We start from the raw sequence: 14,893 nt of genomic DNA, 5'->3' as shown, positions 1-14,893 counted from the left end.
ACAGAAACCACAATGGTTTAATGCACAGCATTTGGGAAGATTGGCCTTTCCGAGTGTATTTGCTTCCGTTGTATGAACATTTCCAACCAGGAGAGTTTAGAAACAAAATGCTGAGCAAATATTTTTGTGTGGGAGTGTGACAGTAACTGGTCAGGGTCAGAGCGGGGCTGATCCAATACACTGGGTCACAGAGTCCCAGTGTCTAGGATTAAATGGCACTTACTGGCACACAATGGACAGCTGCACAAAATGATTTCCTGCAAAGGGGCAAAGATTTGGAGTGTTGGTTTTATATTTAATGTATTCATTTAATATATAGAGAAGCTATTGTTGTGTATGACCTGTTCAGTGGTTCTACTGGGTCCATGATGAAGATGTTTCTATAGGGGGTTTTAACACTCAATAGACTATTCTGGAGATGGGCCATCAATATGCCGTTGGGTTTCTCAGCCAAACTTAGTCAACCATTTTAAGGACTTGTGGTGCTCCTACAAGGTCGGTGTCCTCTTCATTGTTTGTACTGCTTCTTATCCCACCAAGAGGTTTATTAGCAGCTCTGCTGGTTATTGCACCTTTGTCTTGCTAAACAGCTGTTTGCTGGGTGCTTAGTTGGACCCCCCACCAACCTAAAATCAATGACCTACCCTATGTATAGTGAAGAACTTTTCTAAATTCTTAACCCAGCACCCCATGTGCTAGGTGTTTTATCTGGAGTGGGAGGGTATACAGCATTTAAGCTAAAGTTTTGGGGGGATGTTATGTAGCATTATGTAAGATGTGTATAGATGACTCAATTGAAAGTGTTGGATGAGACGGAGGGGTCTGTGGTTTGGTTCCTAATAAGTTTGTATACATACTTCGTTGCAATCTCAATAATGGCGCAAATGTGTAACCGTGCGGCTGTAAAGTGCGCTATCATATAATAAGCATCAATAGAAAATCTGGAAGTGACTTGAGCGGTCACCTTAGTCTAGTACTTGCTACCGAATAGTCATTTTCTTGTTATTTTAGGTTAAAGTTCTTACAAGGTTATTTCCTGCTGTTGGTAGTGATTTTGACCAATCTTTAGGTCTGGACAGCTTTTATCTGAATAGAATTAATGTATCTAGAGATGAAGTCCATGCCTTTGACTATGACTAGACTAGATACTTTACTCGGTCCCTATAAGTTCCTTATAGTTGGCCTTAGAACATGAGAATAAGCCATAGTCTCTGTACTTGCTTTATATGCTTGGATGTTTTCATTTGCCAATAAAAGTTCACAAAACCCATATGAATTGAAGACTGGTTTCAAAGAATTAGTCCTCTCGCCCAGCTGGACTTGGTGACCCACCCTGGCTTTCAGCCATTTCAGAAATCCAGTATAGTTATCTCTAAAGAGTCTACATGGGGAGATTCTCTATACATGCTTGCAAACTGGTTCTTTGTAATTATAGACTGTAATTACCCTATAAGCAGGCCGACTCCACTTTGTTCTCCACCAGTTCTTAATGTAAATTTCTGTTTACCCACCTTAAAAGCTGGGGCATTTGCTGTAATTGCATTAAGAATGCATACCTTCTTGCTTTTGATATGTAGATTGCCTATCAGTAGGAACCCTGCTGCTTTACTATTGTGATGAATGACTTGACCTACAGTGATGGATGAGATAGCCAGGATGGCTCTGCACTGTAAAATCTTTGAAGACTGGACACCATTTGTGATGCTGGAAGGGTTTAGAAACATTACCACTGATTTCACTAGAGACTAATATTAAATGACTAAGATCACACTAGCCTTCGGATCTGCATAGACTCCTGGAAAAACTGAGTGCCCGTCCACTAAAAAAAAAAAAAACTGTTACCAGTGAACACATGTGAACCCTATAGACTATGGGGTCCGCTGGGTGTCCCTTGGGTTTCTGATGGTTTTAAAGTCCAGTCCAGTGCTGGACATTGCTGCAGATTTCATCTAAAATTGGCGGAGAGAAGAGTCTACTATGGAGACTAATTCAGATGTGAATCTAGCCTTACCAGTCTCTACTTATTGTTCCCCCTTAGCACACAGGAATTCACGGATCCGACCAGTCACTGTCCACAGCTGCTGAGAACTTAGACTTGGGTCAGTTGGTAGGATAGGCTGAAAATTTGATTAAAATTAAAAAATCCAAGGAAGGCCTTTTTGATTGTCCGCTTACCCATTAACTGTTTTTGGTTACCAATCACAACTTTGTCTTGACAACTTTTTCATTTCCCAGTAATTCCCAATGAGGCATGCTGGCCTGTAATGGGGTCTGTCACGTGTTTATCAGTGTTCTGGCATCTTTGATGGCAACTTACAGAACACTTCCGACAAAAAAAAAAAAAGCTATAATGTGAACAGAGTCCTGAATATGAAATGTTATGTTTTCATCCCTCCCATTTTAGCTTTTATTAGGTGATACATTTTTAGGCACTTCTCGTTTATGGAAAGTATTAACCGGTTTACGATACCTGTTTTTTGGTACCTATTTTTCATTTTTAGCATGATTTTTTTTTCTTTATTGTAAGTTTGAGCAGCTGTTTTTGCTTTGAGTGACACCCATGGCCGCTGCTTGACCTTCTTGTAGGTGTGTACTCCTATAATGTGCAATTGCTCCATTTTAAGACTTCACTTTCATTACTAAATGACTTTCAGTGAAGAATAGGCCATTTAGATTAGCTTAACTTGGTCACAGGCCCATCAATGCTTTGAGTGTCACTAATTTAGTGCTGTTTTATAGTAGGCCCGTAACTTAATGATTATGGCTTTTTCATATGACAGAATTAGTGTTTTTTTTCACCCCCTCCTTTCAGCCTAGGGCCGATCAGTTATTTAGACTCCCAAGCTTAGAGAATTTTATGGGCTCCATCTAGCAATGGCATTCAGATGGAATGTCCCAGTCTTTTGTTTACTGGGAATGAACTCTGAATCCTCACATACAGGAGCACCCTGCAGGTAGTCAGGATGGTAAGGGGTTTAGGCCATGACCTCATACCCCAGTGCCTAATTAACTTTGAGATACTATTTGGAAAGAACAGTCAATGCTTGGAAGTGGGAAATGTTATCATCAGCATTTTTAGTGCCTGAAGAATTTGGCTATGTGGGTACTACCGTATTTTTACCCAAGGTCCCTCCAGTTTTCCAATACTATGAAGACGTATTGCAGGTAGCAAATATACTTGTTTGTATTGTCTTGTGGCAGTAATCGATCTATGCTAAAATATTTGTTTTTTTGGTAATCTTTTAAAAGAAAAGATGTTCAATAATGGAATGTGAAGTCCCCCTATGCACAATTTTAGCAAATTCTATTTCTAACCTTGGGCTGTATAAAAAAAAAAAAAAAACTAAACCAAAACTCACAACTGGCTGTAATACTGAAGGTATATTGTCTTATGGCACACTTTTTTTTTTTTTTTTTTTTTTTTTTAATCTTTCCCTCAAACTTGTGTGTAAAAGAGCTCTTAAGATAATTATTCATATTGGACATAAAAAGGCTGATTTGCACTTTTTAATCCAACCATTGGTTAGTTATTGTGACATAACTTTTACCTGTGCCAATTTTCTTATGTATTTTACTAAACATGGCTTCATGAACAGCTATCACATGGACCCATTTTTTTTTCTTATCGCCCCATAAAAGGGCTGTATTCTATCACGGGTCCATGTGGGGGTGGGGGGCCTGAACCTGTGGGTAAAACTCAGGACTGGTCCTATTCCTGTCTGTTTTGCAACCTGAGCTCATTAATGAAATGTTGGGTCTTTGGAGGTCATCCATGCTATTTTCTTATGGACCCCTACATTTACATGCTATGTTTTAGGCAGATTTCTGCATTGGATCTGCAATTAACGCTAGATTCATACTAGAGCAAAACCGCTACAACAGCAGTTACACACAGACTCCAGCTGACCCCATCAACTATAATGGGGTCCATCAGTTCAACACTGAAAATGGTGGAGAAAAAAGTCCTCTGTGCAGGACCTTTTACTCTGCTGATTTTCAGCAGTCCCTGTGTCCCCAATGGAAAATTCAAAAAAGTTGTGAACTTGGCATAAGTCTCTAAGTTAGTTCATGTTTTATTGTATTATGTATGCAAACCCTTTTATATATGTAATATGAAATTTATATATCCTTCCTACTAATTATCCTTCCTACTAAAGTTTGTATGTTTGTGTGTTTGGATGTTTGTTCTTCAATCACGCAAAAACGGCTGAACGGATTTGAATGAAATTTGCCACATAGATATATTGTAACCTCGATTAAAACATAGGCTACTTTTTATCCATATAAATGACATAGCTTCAAGACTGTTATGAATTTATGTTCACATACTATATTACACTGCTCCTGCAGCAGCTTATCTCAGGTCCCAGGTCTGTTATCGCTCTGTGTAAACACACGCTAACGCTCAGTGGTTTGTGTACACACATTTGCTTATTATCTGATTTGCTCCAGGCATTGCAGACAAACTAACATGGGCAAACACCTTTAATCCATATTGGTAGCTTGTCAATTTTAAACATGCCGGGAAAAAGAAAATCTAATTTGTTGCAAATGACGACAGCTATGAAAGTAGCCAGAAGTCGACAGAGTTCCCCTCAAGCAGAGCTGAGGGAGATCGACGCCAACAACAAACGCATTATATGGCGTCATAGTGAGCTGTTGAGATGCCAAAACAATTACAGGCATGGTGCAAAGAACAACTTCAGTGCCAGGCCAATTTGAGAGCTGCTGAAACGCCAGAGCATGTGGATCATCGACGCCAACAACACGCTCATTATATGGCTTCCATTCGAGCTGCTGAGATGCCGAAACAATCACAGGCACAGTGCGAGGAACAAGTTCAGCAGCAGGACAGCTTAAGAGCTACCAAAACGCTGGAGCAGCCAAACCATCAACGGCAGCATATGAATATAGGCGGATCATCCACTCCAACAAGTGTAGTGTGTGTGTGTGTGTGTGTGTAAGTATGTATGTGTGTATATATATATATATATATATATATATATATATATATATATATCTCAGCAGATAACTATTGTCTGCTGAGTGTTAGTTCAAAGTTCTGTTTATTGGGCTGGATTTTTTAGGAATGGCAGATAGGTTGGCAGTGGGACCTGTCATTCCACCCCCCTCCAGTCCACACTTTGTGGTTATTCTTGCAGCAACTCAGCTGTTGAGAGTATCCTTGTCAAGGGAGCTTAAGAAGTTGCTCCAGCAGCAACACTTTGGGCAGAGCTTGGCTGGAGAGCCAAAGAAAGTAATATTTTTGGAGCTGTGTCCTGAGTGATTCAACTGGCTTTTTGATTTGTTATTCTAGGTGAGGTAACCTATTCTTTGATTAGTTAGAGCCTAGCCGGGCAGATATTTATTTTTGTATTGCTTCCTTTTGTTGCTGCACTATATGTTTGAGGAAAAACAAAATTCTTCCTTTGTTCTGGACTAAAGAAACTGGACTTGTGTGTCTATACCACCCCACCTAGTAACCCCAGACCCTGACAAAATATATATATATATATATATATATATATATATAATCTCTTCTCTCTCCAGTAACCCTAAAAGGCTTTTTGAAACTTTTCACTCCTTACTCACACCCAAGGTGCAGACGCCATTCACAGACCTTAGTGCTGATGAACTGGCCACTTATTTCCATGATAAAATTGATAAAATCCATCAGGAAATAACTTCCCAATCCCCCGCTGGCATTGATTCTCACACCTACCACAGAAATGATCCCCTCACCAACCGCACTTCAGACTGACCATTCTCATCTTTTGAACCTGTTACAGAAAAGGAAGTCTCCCAGCTACTTTCTTCATCTCTCCCTACAACCTGCAGTAGAGACTCCTTCCTCTCACACCTTCTCCAATCTGTCGCCTGCTGTCATGACTTACCTTACTCAAATATTTAACCTTTCTCTCTCTCTCTCTCTCTCTTCTGGAATCTTCCCATCCTCTTTCAAGCATGCTGTCATAACTCCGCAATTGAAAAAATCCTCCCTGGATCCGTCCTGTGCTGCTAACTATCGACCAGTCTATAAACTCCCCTTCATCTCTAAAATCTTGGACCGCCTGGTCTATTCTCGTTTAATCTGCTAACTCTCTGCTTGGCCCCTTACAATCTGGTTTCCGCACTCTGCACTCTACTGAAATGGCCCTCACAAAAATCTCCAATAATCTCCTGACTGCTATATCTAATGGTGACTTCTTCCTCTTCTTCTTCTAGATCTCACAGCAGCATTTGACACTGTTAACCATCAACTTTTCCTCACTATGGAAAATTGCACCACTTCTCTGGAATGCTCTATCCCGGGCAATCAGATTACCTCCTAAGTTCTACAGCTTCAAGCACAAACTAAAGACACATCTTTTCAGACAGGCCTATCACAATTCCTAATGTAAAGATAATCCTTTAATAGTCCCACATTGGGGAAATTTCAGCAAACCCTTCCGTACCGTAATTACAGAAGGGTTCATTTTAGGGATTCTGTTCCCACTCCCACATTACCCGACATGATATGATGCCGTTTCAGGCTAACTTTATATGTCCAGGCACCATCAACATGTTAGAATTACTAGAATAAGCAATAGTAATGAATCCACTTAAGAAGTAACCCCATTGCCTCTCATTGGGGTGAGTGCACGGGAATAATAAAAATGCACATTATTGTGCATTTGGGATTTGCAGAAATCCCATTTACTTGCATGGTGGGCAACTTAAAACAGATTTAAAGAGGACCTTTCACCACTTTTGGGCACATGCAGTGTTATATACTGCTGGAAAGCTGACAGTGCGCTGAATTCAGCGCACTGTCTGCTTTCCTGATCTGTGCCCGGTGTACAGAGCTTACGGTGCCGGTACCGTAGTGCTCTATGGTCAGAAGGGCGTTTCTGACCATTAGCCAGAGACGTCCTTCTGCCTCGCGGCACCAATCGCGCTGTGCTGTGGAGCGGGGAGGAACTCCCCCCTCCCCCTCCTGATAATACCCGTCTATGGACGAGCGCTGTGAGCAGAGGGAGGGGGGCGTTCCTCCCCGCTCCACAGCACAGCGCGATTGGCGCCGCGAGGCAGAAGGACGTCTCTGGCTAATGGTCAGAAACGCCCTTCTGACCATAGAGCACTATGGTACCGGCACCGTAAGCTCTGTACACCGGGCACAGATCGGGAAAGCCGACAGTGCGCTGAATTCAGCGCACTGTCAGCTTTCCAGCAGTATATAACACTGCATGTGCCCAAAAGTGGTGAAAGGTCCTCTTTAATGTAAGTTTTGGCACACGTGTTGTGTAGCAATATAATATTGTTTTCAAAGCTCTTTAGAAGTAAAACATCCTGTAATGTCTATAGGTAATAAGTTTTAGCTAATAAGAGTGTTTTTGTCTTTGTTTTGGGTTTTTTTTTAAATGAGATTTTACAGATTTATCAGGTTGTTGTTTTTTTTTATTTCTAAGTCTGAGTTCACATGGAGTTTTTTGGTCAGGATTTTGAGGCGGAATCTTCCTCAAAATCCTCCTCCAAAAAAAGCCTCACCATAGAGTCCTATATACCGTATTTTTCGGACTATAAGACGCACTTTTTTTCCTCCCAATATGGGAGGAAAATGTGTGTGCGTCTTATAGTCCGAATGCAGCGTGTGCAGCGTCTGTGTCCTGTCTATGAGAATCAAAAGGAGAGCAGCACGGTGCCTGCCTGCTCTGCCCCTCCTTCCCTGTCTGTGTCGCGTGTTTGCAGGAGCGAGATATGAGAGGCAGGGAAGTAGGGGCGGGCCAGACAGGTGAAGGAAGCGTGGTTTCAAGCTTGCCGAGAAAACCACGCCTCCTTCTCCCGTCTGGCCCGCCCCTCCTTCACTGCCTCTCAGATCTGGCTCCTGCAAACACGTGACACAGACAGGGAAGGAGGGGCGGGCCAAACGGGAGGAGGAGGCGTGGTTTTCTCGGCAAGCTTGAAACCACGCCTCCTTCACCCGTCTGGCCCGCCCCTACTTCCCTGCCTGTGTGGCTTCATTGCAGGAGCAAGATCTGAGAGGCAGTGAAGGAGGGACAAGCCAGACAGGTGAAAGAGGTGTGTTTTCAAGTTTGCTTAGAAAACCACACCTCTTTCACCCGTCTGGCCCGCCCCTTTTTCTCTTCTTGCATAGCTTCACTGCAGGGTGTCTCTTTCCATCCATGAATTAGACAGATAGACAGACAGACAGACAGATAGATTAGATAGATAGATAGATTAGATAGATAGATAGATATGTTCAAATCACCCCCATATCCCTAGAATACATATAAAACAAAAACATTACTGTGAAACACATACACATTTGGTATCCCTGTGTCCGAAAGCCCCCGGTTCTATTTACATTGGTGAAATATTATATTATTAGGTTATTAAATATTTCACCAATTTTTTTTCCTTAAAATTTTTTTTTTCCCTATTTTCCTCCTCTAAAACCTTAGTGCGTCTTATGGTCCGAAAAATACGGTAATCTGCTTGTAATTGTTTTCCGCTAGCGGAAAAAAATAATCGACATGTCCATTCTTCAGGAGGATTCCGCCTGAAAAAATCAATGCAAGTCAATGGCAGGTGGAAAATTCACCTCGCGTTTTTGGACGCGGAAGTGACAAATACTGCCTCAAAAACCGCAAGGTGTTTTTAAGAAGATAATGCATGGCCACATTCTAAAAAACGCCTGAAAAAAAGTGCCAAAAATGCCACAGGAATTTTGCTAAGCAGATTTTTCCTGACCAAAAAAACTCTGTCTGGCTAACCATTCTTTTTGGCTCAATAAGCCAAAGCAATATCTGGAATGATTTTTTGAAAAAAAGGGTTAAAAAGGTTAACGTCAACAAACTCTTATCATCTGAGTATTAGGCTACTTGTGCATATGCGGGGTCTGTGGTAGAATGCCAAGGACGGCACATGGATGATAAATGTGTGCTTTCTATGCCTCCATGGACCCATTGGTTTGCTTGGACTTTATAGGACCTGTTCTGAGTCTTTCCCTGGGCTTACGGACTCATATACATGCCTCTTTATAATATATGGGTGTGTATGGGGCAATAAAAGAGAATGCATTTCAAAATGTTGCTCTAGCAAATAATTTCTACAACATTTTTTTCGAAGAAGCAGACTAGGAGTCTTGTAGACTCTGTAAAGTTAGTAGGAATGAGAGCGTATGAGACCTTCACCTAGAAAAAGCATTTAGTGCCACTGATCCTCCGAGGTCCTACGTCCTCCACACACTTACTGCGGGATCTGTCTAGGAATGTTACTAAATGGGCAGAGAACAGTATTCCTTAGTGGAATCTGATTCACCTGCAGTCGCCACTGAACCTCCTGACATAGTAGATCCCCTCAGATGGACATTAAGATACTTGTAGATATTGATAGAAGAATCTATGGATTAGGGAGAACTTTGTCCCAACCCTCAAAGCGCTCTAGTTGATAAAGCAGGTAAGAAATGTAAATGGCATTGAATGTTCTTGACTTTTCTTTTGTACCTTCCAACCTTCCAACATGGAGAAGAGTAAGAATTCTTTCATTGTGTAGTAATGATGGATGTGTTTTCCTGTTTAGATTTTTCCTCATGTGATCTGGACTTGGTGCAGTCTTTTGTTTTTGCTCATCCAGGCAATAAGGCACTTTGTGTGGGTGGATTTAGTTTCTCTGTTGGTGTGAATCTGTTCTGTGTTAAGTGAGAGATTTGTTTTTTTCCTGCTGTATGTACATCTTCTATAAGGTAAGATGGATGAAAAAGCTGTCATCTCAAAGCCATTTGTTTGATGGATGTCAGAACTATGAAAGAGAATGGCTAGGAGATGTGTTGGGCTCAGTGTATTGTACTTGGTTCTTTGTCAGGTCACACTGACTTCTCAATGGCTGTACATAATATTGCTAGTTATACACCATGCCCATTAATAGGTTTTTCAGACATGGAATTGAATATCTCCTTGGATCTGTATTTTCCTATCTAGACGCTAAAGAATTTTTTTTTTCTTCTTTCATGTATGATTACGGACCTTTTTCCCATATGTTATGTTATGACCGCTTTTAGTAAAAAATATGCAAATCAATTCTCCAGGATGTAATTAGGAGAACAGTGCCTCTGTATGCTGCCCTCTAGAGGGCAGCCCCCTTATCATCATGCATGACTCAGTTAATAAGCCTACTAACATGATGCGGGGTTTATTGCCAAATTAATATTTCTATTCCAAAAGGAACAGATTCCCTATGTAGGCACACTCTCCCTAATGTGTATGATTATCCCCTGACCCTGCTTTTAGTAAGGCACAATACTCACAAGTATCCCTCGTAGTAAGAGTGCCTTGTTACCAGACTGTAATTTCTATATTCTTTCATAGCTAGGTGCAATTCAGACCTGAAAAGTTTCTATGTTCAGTTAGTTTTTACATGAATGTGTAAATTAAATATTATTCAAGCAAAAAAAAAAAAAAAAAGATCTTTTCAAACAATGAACTGTAAGTTAGGAGATGCTACAGGTTATAGTAGAGAGTGGCATTCAAAAGGTTATTGGCAAATCAAGGCTGGACACATGGAAACAGCCACGTTGTGCTGCTGTACTTTTTTTTTTTTATGTAGAGTAAGAGACTCATATTAGGCTCACAATGTACGTTTTTATTTTTTTTTTTTCTCCCTATCAGTATGTCTTTAGAATATGGGAGGAAATTCACGCAAACACGGGGGGGAACATACAAACTCCTTGCAGATGTTTTGTCCTTGGCAGGATTTCAACCCAGGACTCCAGCGCTGTAAGGCAGCAGTGCTAACCACTGAGCCACTGTGTTGCCCCCCCCTCTACACTGTTTCTGTAATGCCAATGGATATTGAAGAGAGCTACAGATATAAATGGGATGCTGTTTTTTCCCGAACGCTTTTGCCTGTGGTGCCTTGGTACAAGACCAGAATCTTTGTTTTCCCAACATCGTTATTTACTTGGTGCCATCCACCATCTTGTGCTTTCCTTTGATTATATAATTTGTATATTTAATGGGGGGATTTATCATGCAAGTCAGGTTTAAAAAAATTTTTTTTATTTTTTCACTTTTGCTCTGTCCTTGCCACATCCAGCACAGGGTGTGACCTCCTTATAAACAAGGCGCAATGTCCCCTGATGCATGAGATATGAAGATTGGCATTGAAGGAGGAGGGATATCATTATAGTTGTGTACAGCTGCGTTGACTCAGGGTTGTGTTGCCGACAATAAAGTATATTTTATAACACATGAAAGTTGTAACCAGACAACAAACAAGATTGTCTACTGATCGGGAGCCCATTTACACAGAACGGCTATCGAGAACAAGCATTCCAACAATGGGTTTGTGTAAAAGGAGCTTTAGAGATTGACCTTCAGTGGAAAAGCAAGCTTGGTCATCAGATTATCTGGCCTTGGATTGTTAGTGGCTTATTTGCTATTGGTCAGTGTTTTCCCTTTGAAAGGTTTATGGTGTCATGTCCTTCAGGACAACCACAGGCTGCAGTTCCTGGAGATGTTATCTGGTCCTCACTCACCACAGTATGCTCTGTACTAAGAGCATCTGTCACCCCAGGCATTGTAAGATGGATGACTCTCAAGTGAACTGCTTCTAGCAAATGGTGAAGCAAGAAAGGTTTTTGGGAAATCCGGGGAAACAGACAAGGCAATGCTGGAAGAAATTAAGAGCAAGCAGTTTTCTTTGGAAAAGAACAAAGATGGATCGCATGTCTTAGTCTAAAGATCTCGAAAAGTGAGACCGTCACATAGTTCTTCATCCAAGGTGGTCTTTTCCCATTGATATCAGTTTCCCTTTTGTGACCTGTGTCACATTTATCTTGGTTATAGTAGTTTTTATGTAGCAGTATAGTACACCTTCTTATTCTTGTGTGTGTGTATATATATATATATATATATATATATATATATATAATGAATTAATACTATTTAATGATGTGACTTAAGCTTGCAAAGTCATATAAGGGTGCATTCACACTGAGTAAACGCTAGCTTATTTTGTAAAGTAAAATTACACTTGTAAATTTTGCTATCCCATTGACTTCAATGATATTTTTTTACAAGTGTAAAAATACGCCTGTAAAAAATACGCCTGTAAAAATACGCCTGTAAAAATACGCCTGTAAAATGTCATTGAAGTCAATGGGATAGCAAAATTTACAAGTGTAATTTTACTTTACAAAATAAGCTAGCGTTTACTCAGTGTGAATGCACCTTAAAGGTATAAAATTAGTTTTGAAAAATTTCTTCCAAAAAGTGGATTTTTTTTTCTTCCTTTACTTCAATTGATTGTTTGAACCATCTGTCTTTTAACGGAAATCTGCAATGTACTGTTATATTTAATACCATGCATGTGGTAAATATTATGTCTCACTGAGGCAAAAGCTAAGAAGATATCAAAATGAATCAAATAGAATCGCTCAACAACCGCTGAATCATTAGTGGAGTAAATAATGAATGAAAGTGTGAGTAACAACAAAGGAAGCCTCAGTATTTACTGAGATGTGTTCTCTAAATGACGGGCTTCGGCCCACGGCCAAAGGTCTTTGTCCATTTTCTTACAATTTCCTAAATCCTAATAACTCCACAAGCAGGTGAAGTGTGCAGCACGTGTCCAGGGGTAAAATGCTCATTTGGGTCCATGAATAGTAGGATTAGATTACAGTTGACGCTGGGTTGGGCTCATTACGGTGCTTGTGAAAGCCTACTGTTTTCTCAGAAGCAATATACGTTGACCTTGTTGACCATCTGTGACAGTGTTGGTGGGGCTGGGCCCCCCAGATCATTGACTGAATACAAGTCTACAGAGAATTGTAGAAATAGATTTTCTTATTTTCTGGAATGAAGTGGGGAATAGATGCAGCTGGAAGGAGCGTCTTCTTGAGTAATTACTACTTGAACTAGATACATTTAAATTTTTTTTTTTTTTTTTATGTGTAACATAGTATAGTATAAATGTATTGTGATGACTTGGCTCCAAATATAGAATTGTGTTTTTGTTCACGGAGTAGGTTTGTTGGCCCCCTTTCCATTAGCATTTTTGTTTTCTACCAATGTATAAATTTAAAATTTTACAATGTACAGATATAAGCATATAAATCTATAATCGGGTCGCAAAGATTTCTTGGGGTAGTAGTGCTCATGAGAGCCACATGCCCCTTTGTCTTCCACAAATCTCTATCAGTAGAGATGCCTTATGATGGCTCTATAGTGTCTCTCTTTGGTGCCAAGAGAAAGGATCTTGCTGGCACAACGTTCTTTTTCTGTTTTTGATTCAATAGCTTCTGACTTGTTTTTTTTATTGTGCAAACTTTGTTATTGATAATTATTTTTTCTTTTCCCCCCACAGGTTTGGGTATTTGCTGTGTAGCACATGTGAACTCCTCCTAGCCATGCCTTTCATCTAGGCCAACAGAAATCACAAAGGTAGGTGAAAATAGGTCAATTCAACCCTTAGTTTACCTTTTCTTAGCCTGGATTCACACGTTCAGTTCTCATGCAGTTTTTAAGCCAAAGCCACATATAGCAAATCCTCACGACCTGTCACAACCTCTAGCAACTCCAACTCTTTGCAGTCTTCACTACAGTTTCCAAGCCATTATTTCAGCAAATGATGCTCTGCTGTCAGATGAGCGGTCCCTGATTTATCCCTATCCCTGCCTGACTGTGAGCATGATTGTGCTATAACTAACAGCATTGATTGTTCCAGAATGGTAGGAACTAGAGAAGAAAAATTCCATCTGCTTCAGAATCAGTGGAGTGTTGCCTTTTGAAGGATGCATAAATCTCTAGTTAGTGGAGGGTGGTAGAAGGTCTTCTCTTTTGTCAGAGTTTTAATGATGTCATATTTATTAGACCCATAAGTTACTAGAAAATTGTTCCATGTTTCAGAATAATTATCAATTCCTCTTTTTAAAGAATCTGTACAAATGTTTATTGTTGTGGGGGCAACACGGTGGCTCAGTGGTTAGGACTGCAGCGCTGGAGCCCTGGGTTCTAATCCCGCCAGGAACAACATCTGCAAGGAGCTTGTATGTTCTTCCCTGTGCTTGCTTGGATTTTCTCCCATTCTACAAAGACATACTGATAGGGAAGTTAAAAAAAAAAAAAACAAAAAAAAAACATTGTGATCCCTATATGGGGCTCACAATCTACATTAAAAAAAAAAAAAAAAAAAAAGTTTGTTACAATGCATCCACTATTGGGAATGTAATATGTAATATTGCAAACTTGAACCATGCGAAGTTAAAACCTCAGCAGTCACAGCTCCACTTTAAGAATTTAGTTTCCTGCTTGCAGCTATGCTTGTATAATCTTCTGAACATGATTAGAGATGAGCGAACAGTGTACTATCGAACACATGTTCGATCGGATATCAGGGTGTTCGCCATGATCGAATCGAACACCGCGTGGTAAAGTGCGCCAAAATTCGATTCCCCTCCCACCTTCCCTGGCGCCTTTTTTGCACCAATAACAGCGCAGGGGAGGTGGGACAGGAACTACGACACCGGGGGCATTGAAAAAAATTGGAAAAAGTCATTGGCTGCCGAAATCAGGTGACCTCCATTTTAGACGAATAGTGGATTTCAAATCCGGGTCATATGAGAATGTGAACTTTGTGACTAAGAGACAGGGATAGCTGTACAGGCAGGGATAGCTAGGGATAACCTTTATTTAGGGGGGAATGTTATTAAAAATAACTTTTTGGGGCTCTATCGGGTGTGTAATTGTGATTTTTGTGAGATAAACTTTTTCCCATAGGGATGCATTGGCCAGCGCTGATTGGCCGAATTCCGTACTCTGGCCAATCAGCGCTGGCCAATGCATTCTATTAGCTTGATGAAGCAGAGTGTGCACAAGGGTTCAAGCGCACCCTCGGCTCTGATGTAGCAGAGCCG

General features: G+C 40.6%; 1 protein-coding gene across 3 annotated transcripts in view; it reads left to right on the top strand.

The window, feature by feature from the left end:
• GREB1L (GREB1 like retinoic acid receptor coactivator) overlaps positions 1–14,893 on the top strand; it is a 93,055-nt gene that overhangs the window by 22,548 nt on the left and 55,614 nt on the right. For all 3 annotated transcript variants that reach the window (XM_075270611.1, XM_075270609.1, XM_075270610.1), the window contains exon 2: positions 13,345–13,421. The gene's annotated coding sequence lies outside the window, so the exon portion shown is untranslated. The remainder of the gene's footprint in view (positions 1–13,344; positions 13,422–14,893) is intronic.

Source organism: Leptodactylus fuscus, chromosome 4, assembly GCF_031893055.1.
Source record: "Leptodactylus fuscus isolate aLepFus1 chromosome 4, aLepFus1.hap2, whole genome shotgun sequence".
Classification (NCBI taxonomy): Eukaryota; Metazoa; Chordata; class Amphibia; order Anura; family Leptodactylidae; genus Leptodactylus; species Leptodactylus fuscus.
The sequence above is the reverse complement of the archived record's forward strand: the minus strand, read 5'-3'. Positions and strand labels throughout refer to the sequence as shown.